The sequence below is a fragment of the Arachis hypogaea genome, chromosome 16, assembly GCF_003086295.3.
Source record: "Arachis hypogaea cultivar Tifrunner chromosome 16, arahy.Tifrunner.gnm2.J5K5, whole genome shotgun sequence".
In the NCBI taxonomy this organism is placed as follows: Eukaryota; Viridiplantae; Streptophyta; class Magnoliopsida; order Fabales; family Fabaceae; genus Arachis; species Arachis hypogaea.
The window spans coordinates 30,318,814-30,329,240 of record NC_092051.1 but is presented as its reverse complement, the minus strand read 5'-3'; the positions used below and the strand labels follow the sequence as shown (position 1 = coordinate 30,329,240).

General features: G+C 36.5%; 1 non-coding gene across 1 annotated transcript; it reads right to left on the bottom strand.

The window, feature by feature from the left end:
* Window positions 1-9,995: 9,995 nt before the first annotated feature.
* Window positions 9,996-10,103, bottom strand: LOC112761622 (small nucleolar RNA R71). The gene has a single exon (XR_003182010.1). It is a non-coding gene; the product is annotated as a small nucleolar RNA R71 (small nucleolar RNA).
* Between the last annotated feature and the right edge of the window lie 324 nt (window positions 10,104-10,427).

The following is a 10,427-nucleotide window of genomic DNA, read 5'->3' as shown; positions in this document are numbered from 1 at the left end:
AGGAACATTGTCCCCTCTTGGGCGTTCAACGCCAGGGGTGCTGAGGTTGGGTGTTTAATGTCTTCCCACTCTTCAGTTGAATCGCCTGACATTCATCTTTTATCTGCTTAGTTAATTGCTGTCTTGTTTGACTCAGCTGGACTTCTACATTCCTGTTAGAAGCTTGAGTTTCTCGCAAAGCCTCTTACAACTCCAGCAACTACTGTGCAAGGGCGTGTAGCTGCTGAGTCAATGGGCCATTTTGTTCTGGAGGGTTAGGCTCAGTAGATATTGCCTTAACCTCTCCTTTTATGGAAGTCTCATCAGTCGAGTACAAATGCTGATTCATGGCAACTGTCTCAATAAGTTCGTGAGCTTCTTCAATTATTTTCCTCATATGTATAGAACCACCAGTAGAGTGGTCTAGAGACATCCTAGCCATGTCTATGAGGCCATAATAGAAGATGTCTAACTGCACCCATTCTGAAAACATTTCAATGGGGCATTTCCATAGCATTCTTCTATACCTTTCCCAGGCATCATGAAGAGATTCATTATTCTCTAGCTTGAAGCTTTGGATGTCCAGTCTTAACAGGGTTAACTTCCTTGGGAAAAAGTATTGATTCAAAAACTTGTCTACTAGCTGCTTCCATGTTTTCAAGCTAGATTTGGGTTGGTTATCTAACCACCTCTTTGCTTGATCTCTTACAGCAAAGGGGAAGAGTAGTAGTCTGTAGACATCTTGATCTACTCCCTCAGTGTGTACTGTGTCAGTAATTTGTAAAAAGTTTGCCAGAAACTCAGTAGGCTCTTTGTGTGAAAGTCCATAGTACTGGCAGTTTTGCTGCACCAGAGTAATGAACTGAGGATTTAGCTCAAAATTACTTGCTTCATTGGGGAGTATACTGATACTTCTCCCATAGAAGCTAGGAGTGGGGGCCGTATAGGACCCCAAAGTTCTTCTGAACTATTCATTCCCATTTAGGTTCATGGTGAAGAAAGGTAGGAGAGATTGGATATTAAGAAGTAAAAAAAAAAGGGAAATTAAAATATTTTTGTTTTTTTATTTATTAATTAAATTCAAAAAGGAAAAGAAAATTAAAGACTAATATAACTAATTGATTAAAAAGATTTGAAAATTGAATAAGTGATTTTCAAAAAAGAAAAGAGAGAAAGGAGTAAGAAGTTTTCGAAAATCGAAGAGAGAGGAATTAGTTAGGAAGTTTTGAAAAAGAAGAAAGAGAAAACAAATAACTAATTAAGAAAGATTTGAAATTAAAATAAGATAGGAGATTTGAAAAATATTTAATTTTAAAATTAGAAAAGATAAGATAAAAATTGAAAAAATTTGTAAAAGATTTGATTTTGAATTTTGAAATTGAAATAAGATAAGATAAAGATTTGAAAATAAGTTAAAAAGATAAGATATGGTGAAGATTTGAAAAAGGTTTGAAAAGATAAGATTTGAAATTTGATTTTTGAAAAATATTTAATTTTGAAATTTTAAATTTTAAATTTTTTAAATTGATTTTTGAAAATTTGAATTTGAAATAAGATAAGATAAGAATTTTTTTGAATTTTGAATTTTAGAGAAAGATAAAGAGATAAGATAAAGATTTGAAAAAGATATGAGAAGATAAGATTTAAAATTTAAAATTTGACTTTACCAACAAGTAAACACCAATCTTAAAAATTTTTAAATCAAGATAAGAAAAGAAGGTAAGAATTTTGAAAATTTGAATAAAGATAAAAAAAAGTTATTTTTTATTTTTTGAATTAATGAAGAAAGAGAAAAACAACCAAAAGACACCAAATTTAAAATTTTTAGATCAAAAGATACTATTTTTTTTTCGAAATTTTAGAGAAAAACAACCAAAAGACACCAAACTTAAAAATTTTAAGATCAAAATAAGAAAAGAAACAAGAACAACTTGAATACCAAGAAAGAACACTCAAGAACAATTCGAAAATTTAAAGAAAATAAAGAACACACAAAGGACACCAAACTTAAGAACTAACACTAGACTCAAACAAAAGACACTTTTTTTGAAAATTTATGGAAAATGAAACAAGAAAATTCGAAACTTTTAACAAGAACAAGAACAAAAGACTCACACAAAAGATAAAGATTAATAAAGAAAAGAAAAAGTTTTGAAAAATTTTTGAAGAGAAAACAAAAGACACAAACAAAAATAAAAAGTACCTAATCTAAGCAACAAGATAATCCGTTAGTTTGTCAAATCCGAACAATCCCCGGCAATGACGCCAAAAACTTGGTGCATGAAACTGACTCTACACGTTTCGCACAGATAGACCGGCAAGTATACCGGGTCGTCCAAGTAATACCTCAGGTGAGTGAGGATCGATCCCACGGAGATTGTTAGTTTGAGCAAGCAGTGGATACCTTGCAGATCTTAGTCAGAAGAATAGAAAAGATAGTTGTCATGAGAAAACGCATAAAACAGATAAATAAATAAACTTTACTAGAGAGGTGTGAAATCTATGGTATGAGAACGGTTGAGGCTTCGGAGATACTTCTTCCTTCTGAATCAACTTTTCTCACCATCTACTCCAACTTCTGATTGATTCATTCTATGGTAGGCTATATATGATTAATGTCGGGTAAGCGGTCATTAATCTCCTCTGCTTCAGATTAAACGCTGGGTCAGCGGTCATCCAATCTGAACGGGGGTGAAGCTCTAGCAGTCCATTCCCTTGGTGATCCTACTCAAAACGCCACAGACAAGGTCAAATCTTCCGGATCAGAGAACGCTGCTCCTTTGGTTCTAGCCTATATCACAAAAGCCTTCATCGCCCCCACCTCGGCTGAACTGATGTCTCGAGAAGTCCCTAACGAAGCTGTGGATTAGCCGTCTAAGAGATGTATAATCAAGCTGGTGGTTAAATACTATCCCATCAAGGACTCGCAAGAACCCATGTGAAATTGGGATGACGGTCAAGTTATACTTCCAATCCATTAGGATAAAGAACGAAGATACATCTTAGAATAGAATCAAGCATAGATTGAAGTAGAATAGTGATATTATTAATTTATAAGAATCAGCAGAGCTCCTAACCTTAACCTTAGGAGGTTAGTGACTCATGCTGTACAAAACAATAATGTAATTCGAAAATAAGGCAAAAAAGTCTTGAAAAAGGGTGATCCTTGTTCTATATATACTAATCTAATAACTAAGGATTACAGAAAATAAGATAAACTAGTCTTGTAGTGTAAAAATCTACTTCTGGGGCCCACTTGGTGAGTGTTTGGGCTGAGCTTGAGTGAAACCCACGAGCTAGAACCTTCTTGGGTGTTGAACGCCAACCTTGGACTCCCTTTTGGGCGTTTCAACGCCAACTACTCCCCTTTGGGCGTTGGACGTATGCCAGGAATAAGGTTGGTGGCTGGCGTTGAACGTCAGTTTTGGGCTTTCATTTCCAAATTAAAGTATAAACTATTATATATTTCTGGAAAGCCCTGGATGTTATCTTTCCATAGCCATTGAGAACATGCCATTTGGACTTCTATAGCTCCAGAAATGCTCCTTTGAGTGCATGGAGGTCAGATCCTGACAGCATCTGCAGTCCTTTCTCTGTCTCTGAATCAGACTTTTGCTCAAGCTCCTCAATTTCAGCCAGAAAATACCTGAAATCACATAAAATACAAAAACTCAAAGTAGAATCCAAAAATATGAATTTCGCACTAAAACCTATGAAAATATAATAAAACTTAAAAAAAACATAATGAAAACTATATGAAACTGATGCCAAAAAGCGTATAAAGTATCCGCTCATCAACTACCTTATACATGGCAGCCTTCTCTTCTCATGAGCTTGGCTTCTTCTGTGTCTTTGGGTAGGCTTCCCTCTTCAAGGAACTGTTGGATTGGTTTTATCCAAGAGGAGGGGCTCCTGGTGATGGTCCTAGGTGAAGCATAAAGCGATGGATGGCTCTTTCGCCAAGCTTTGAATGAGAGAGCGGTTTCTCGCACCAGGTTTGGTGCTGGCCAGTTTTAACAACAAGTTTGCTCTAGCATTCCTTTCCCTGGGAACGTGTTGCAGAACCACCTCATCAAAACTCCTACACAGTTGTTTAGTCTTTTTTAGGTACTTCTGCAACACCAGGTTGCAAGCTTGGTACGTTCTATTCACTTGGGCTGTTACGACCTGGGAGTCACTTTGATTTCGAGTCTTGCCACGCTGACTTTTTTTGCTAGCGTTAAGCCCCAAATCATGGCTTCGTACTTTGCTTGGGTTTTCAAAACTGGGAACTCAAACTTGATAGAATGCTCATAGGTCACCCCTTCTGAGTTCTCTAATATTATTCCTGCTCCACCAAAAGCTTGATTGGACACTCCGTCAACATGGAGCTTCCATCGTGTGATCAAAACCTCAGGGTTGTCACCGACTACTTTTGCTAGGAAGTTGACCATTGCTTGGGCTTTAATGGCGTGGAGAGGCTCGTACTAAATGTCGTACTAGGATAGCTCTATTTCCCAAGTCATCATCATCCCCATCAGATCGGGCTTCTGATCTGCTTGATCGCTTAGTCAGTTTTTACTGTCATTATATGTGCTTGAAAATATTGTCTTAGCCTCCAAGAAGAAATTAGTAGGGCAAAAGCCACATTTTATAGCCTTGTATACCTTAGCTCTGCCCCTTGGAGCACTTTATTTATGAAGTATACAGGTTGTTGCCATTCACCTTCTTCACGCAATAGAGCAGCGGCTAAGGCCTTTTCCGTTATCGCGAGGTACAGGTATAAGGGCTCCCCTTCCTTCAGCTTTCCAAGTATGGGAGGCACCGACAATATCCTCTTAAAGTGGTCAAAGGCCTCTTCGCAAGTCGGGCCCCACTCGAAGGTTATCCTCTTTTTCATCAGGTTAAAGAAAGGCAGTGCCTTGGCTGCCGAGGCGCCGAGAAAACTGAAAAGAGCTGTCAACCTTTTTACTAACCTTTGCACATCTTTTACACACTTAGGGCTTGCCATACAGAGCATGGCTTCACATTTCTCTGGGTTGGATTTAACCCCCCTCTGGGTGATCATGAATCAAGGAACTTCTACGCCTCCATGGTGAAAGCACATTTCAGGGGATTTAGCCTCATATTGTGTTCTCGGAGGGAATCGAAGATGACCTGCAAGTCGTCTACTAGAGACCACGGTTCTGCCATTTTGACAAGCATATCAACGACATAAACTTCCACCGACCTACCTATGTGATCCTTGAAGACCTTGTTCATCAGCCTTTGGTAGCACTATGTTCCTCCTGGTGTTATAAATGCCCTCTTCTCCTTGTCTGGTCGGTACATCGAGATCTGATTGTATCCCGAGTAAGTATCCATAAAACTCAAGAAATTGTATCTTGCCTCTGTATCCACCAAGGCGTCTATGTTGGAGAGGAGGAATGAGCCTTTTAGATAGGTCTTGTTAAAGTTCGAATAATCCACGCACATTCTCCATTTCTGGTCTGCCTTCTTTACAAGAACCACATTTGATAGCCACGTGGAGTAGTCTAATTCCCTTATGAAGTCGGCTTACAACAAGCAAGCCATCTGCTTGGCCACCTCGTTTTCTCTTTATGAGGAAATCTTTCTTTTCCTCTGCACGACAGGCCTTTCCCCCGGTTTTACAGCCAAGCGGTGGGACATAAAATCAGGGTCGGTTCTCGGCATATCGACTGGGGTCTAGGCAAAGAGGTCTCTGTTAGCTCGAATGACTTTGATCAGGTGTCTTTTTTGCTCGTATGGTAGGTTGCGGTTCACAAATGTGAATTTGTCCTCTGTCTCCCCTACCTGGAAATTTTCCAAGTCGCCTTGGGGCTCGGGCCTCGGGTGCTTGATGAGCGGATAATTTATACGCTTTTTGGCATTGTTTTTACATAGTTTTTAGTATGATTTAGTTAGTTTTTAGTATATTTTTATTAGTTTTTAAATAAAAATCACATTTCTGGACTTTACTATGAGTTTGTGTGTTTTTCTATGATTTCAGGTAATTTCTGACTGAATTTGAGAGACTTGAGCAAAAATCATATTCAGAGGTTGAAAAAGGATTGCAGATGCTGTTGGATTCTGACCTCCCTGCACTCAAAGTGGATTTTCTGGAGCTACAAGAGTCCAAATGGTGCGCTCTCAATTGCGTTGGAAATTAGACATCCAGGGCTTTCCAGAAATATATAATAGTTCATACTTTGCCTGAGTTTAAATGACGTAAACTGACATTCAACGCCAGATCTCTGCCCTATTCTGGAGTTAAACGCCAGAAACAGGTTGCAAAGCAGAGTTAAACACCAGAAACACGTTACAAACTGGCGTCTAACTCCAAGGAAGACCTCTACACATGAAAGCTTCAATGCTCAGCCCAAGCACACACAAAGTGGGCCTGAAAGTGGATTTCTACATTATTTACTCATTTCTGTAAACCCTAGTAACTAGTTTAGTATAAATAGAACTTTTTACTATTGTATTTGAATCTTTTGGATCATCTTTGGATTGTCTTTTGATCTTTTGATCACGTTTTGGGGGGGCTGGCCATTCGGCCATGCCTAGACCTTGTTCTTATGTATTTTCAACGGTAGAGTTTCTACACATCATAGATTAAGGTGTGGAGCTCTACTGTTCCTTGAGTATTAATGCGAAGTACTATTGTTTTTCTATTCAATTCAAGCTTATTCCTGTTCTAAGATATTCATTCTCACCCAAGAACATGATGAATGTGATGATTATGTGACGCTCATCACCATTCTCACCTATGAACGCGTGCCTGACAACCACTTCTGTTCTGTATGAAGACGACACAGAATGAGTATCTCTTAGATATCTAATACAGGGGACCGAGTCCGAGATATTAGAGTCTTCGTGGTATAAGTTAGAACCCATGGATGGCCATTCCTGAGATCCGGAAAGTCTAAACCTTGTCTGTGGTATTCCGAGTAGGATCTGGGAAGGGATGGCTGTGACGAGATTCAAACTTGCGAGTGTTGGGTGTAGTGATAGACGCAAAAGGATACTAAATCCTATTCCAGTATGATCGAGAACCGACAGATGATTAGCCATGCAGTGACAGTGTATTGGACCATTTTCATAGAGAGGACGGGATGTAGCCATTGACAACGATGATGCCCAACATAAAGCTTGCAATGGAAAGGAGTAGGAATGATTGGATGAAGACAGCAGGAAAGCAGAGGTTCAGGAGGAACAAAAGCATCTCTATACGCTTATCTGAAACTCTCACCAATGAATTACATAAGTATCTCTATCCTATTTTATATTTTAATTATATTTTAATTATCAATTCACCATAACCATTTGAATTCGCCTGATTGAGATTTACAAGGTGACCATAGCTTGCTTCAAGCTGACAATCTCCGTGGGATCGACCCTTACTCACGTAAGGTTTATTACTTGGATGACCCAGTGCACTTGCTGGTTAGTTGGGCGAAGTTGTGACAAAGAACTAAGATTATGAACGTGCGTATTAAGTTATTAGCGCCGTTACCAAGGAATGAACCGTCACGATTTCTGCGCACCAAGTTTTTGGTGTCGTTGCCGGGGATTGTTCGAGTTTGGACAACTGACGGTTCATCTTGTTGCTCAGATTAGGTAATTTTATTTTAATTTTAAGCCTTTTGTTTTTGTTCTTTTTATTTTCGAAAAATTTTCAAAAAAAATATATATTTTTCAAAAAAAAAATTTTAATTATGTTCTTCAGAATTTTTAAGAAGGAATTCTAGAGTTTCATGAAACATGTTGAAGCCTAGCTGGCTGTAAAGCCATGTCTAAATTTTTGGACCGAAGCTTCTACTCATCAGCACAGAAGCAAGTTGAATGAAGTATCAGCTGTTGTATGTCTGATTTGTATCTGCTAAAGCTTGGCTGGCCATTGGCCATGTCTAGTGTTTTGGACTGGAGCTTTCACTAAAAGCTTAGCTGGCTAGTAAGCCATGTCTAATTCCTAGACTGGAGTTTTAGACTAACATTGCAAGATTCCTGGAATTCCTATTAAAAATTTTGAAATCCTTATTTTTTCTTTTTCAAATAATTTTCGAAAAATACCAAAAATTTTAATAAAATCATAAAATCAAAAATAATTTGATGTTTGTTGTTTAAGTCTTGTGTCAGTTTTTAAGTTTGGTGTCAATTGCATGTTTATCTCTTTCTTGCATTTTTCGAAAATTCATGCATTGCATTCTTCATGATCTTCAAGTTGTTCTTGGTAAGTCTTCTTGTTTGATCCTTAAAATTTCTTGTTTTGTGTCTTTTCTTGTTTCTTATATGCATTTTTGAATTATTAATGTCTCAACATTAAAAATTTCTAAGTTTGGTGTCTTGCATGTTTTTCTTTTCTTAAAAATTTTCAAAAATAAGTTCTTGGTGTTCATCTTGACATTCAAAGTGTTCTTGGTGTTCATCTTGACATTCAAAGTGTTCTTGCATGCATTATGTGTTTTGATTCATAATTTTCATGTTTTGAGTCTTTTTTATTGTTTTTCTCTTTCATCATTAAAAATTTAAAAATAAAAAAAATATCTTTCCCTTTTTCATCTCATAAAATTCAAAAATTTGAGTTAACTTTTTCAAAAATTTTTAAAATTTAGTTGTTTCTTATGAGTCAAATCAAATTTTCAATTTAAAAACTCTATCTTTTTCAAATATTTTTCAAAAATCAAATCTTTTTCATTTTTTTTCTTTCATATTTTCGAAAATTTCAAATTGATTTTCAAAAATCTTTTTCTTATTTTGTTTCATAATTTCAAAATCTTTACTAACAATTAATGTGATTGATTCAAAATTTTTAAGTTTGTTACTTTTCTAGTAAGAAAGGTTCAATCTTTAAACTCTAGAATCATATATTTTTAGTTTCTTGTTAGTCAAGTAATCAACTTAGATTTCAAAAATCAAATCTTTTTAAATTTCTTTTTCAAATCTTTTTCAAATTAAGTTTCAATCACATCTTTTTCAAAATCAATTTCAAAATCTTTTCTAACTTCTTATCTTTTCAAATTTGATTTTCAAATCTTTTTCAATTAACTACTTGACTTTTTTTTTATTTAAAAAAAAAGTTCACTATTTCAATCATATCTTTTTCAAAACTATCTAACTAATTCTCTCTCTAATTTTCGAAAACCACCTTCCTCTTTTTCAAAATTTCTTTTTAATTAACTATTTGTTTTAAATTTTAGTCTGATTTAATTTTATTTTCCTTTCTTAATTTTCGAATTTTTAACTTTAATTTTAAAAATCAAAACAAAAATATTTTTCTTTTCTTTTCAATTATTTTCGAAAATTCTTCTCTCTCATCTCCTTCTAATTATTTATTCATCTACTAACACTTCTCTTCCACCCAAGTATTCGAACCCACTCTTCCCCTCTGTGTTTGGATTCTTATCTTTTCCTTCCTCTATTCTTCTCTTATTAATACTTACATAAGGAATCTCTCTACTGTGGCAAAGAGGATCTCTATTATTTTCTGTTCTCTTCTTTTTCATATGAGCAGGAACAAGGATAAGAACATTCTTGTTGAGGCTGATCCTGAACCTGAAAGGACTCTAAAGAGGAAGCTAAGGGAAGTTAAAGCACAACTCTCTAGAGAAAATCTGACAGAAATTTTCGAAAAAGAAGGAGACATGGCCGAAAATAATAACAATGCAAGGAAGATGTTTGGTGACTTTACTGCACCAAATTCCAATTTACATGGAAGAAGCATCTCAATCCCTGCCATTGGAGCAAACAATTTTGAGCTAAAGCCTCAATTAGTTTCTCTGATGCAACAGAACTACAAGTTTCATGGACTTCCATCAGAAGATCCTTTTCAGTTCTTAACTGAATTCTTGCAGATCTGTGATACTGTTAAGACCAATGGGGTTGACTCCGAGGTCTACAGGCTTATGCTTTTCCCATTTGCTGTAAGAGACAGAGCTAGAGTATGGTTGGACTCTCAACCTAAGGATAGCCTGAACTCTTGGGATAAGCTGGTCACGGCTTTCTTAGCCAAGTTCTTTCCTCCTCAAAAGCTTAGTAAGCTTAGAGTGGATGTTCAAACCTTCAAATAGAAAGAAGGTGAATCCCTCTATGAAGCTTGGAAGAGATATAAGGAACTGACCAAAAAGTGTCCCTCTGACATGCTTTCAAAATGGACCATCCTGGATATATTCTATGATGGTCTGTCTGAATTATCTAAGATGTCATTGGACCATTCTGTAGGTGGATCCATTCATCTAAAGAAAATGCCTGCAGAAGCTCAAGAACTCATTGACATGGTTGCAAATAACCAGTTCATGTACACTTCTGAAAGGAATCCTGTGAGTAATGGGACGCCTCTGAGGAAGGGAGTTCTTGAAATTAATGCTCTAAATGCCATATTGGCTCAGAATAAAATATTGACTCAGCAAGTCAATATGATCTCTCAGAGTCTGAATGGATTGAAGGAATCATCCAACAGTACTATAGAG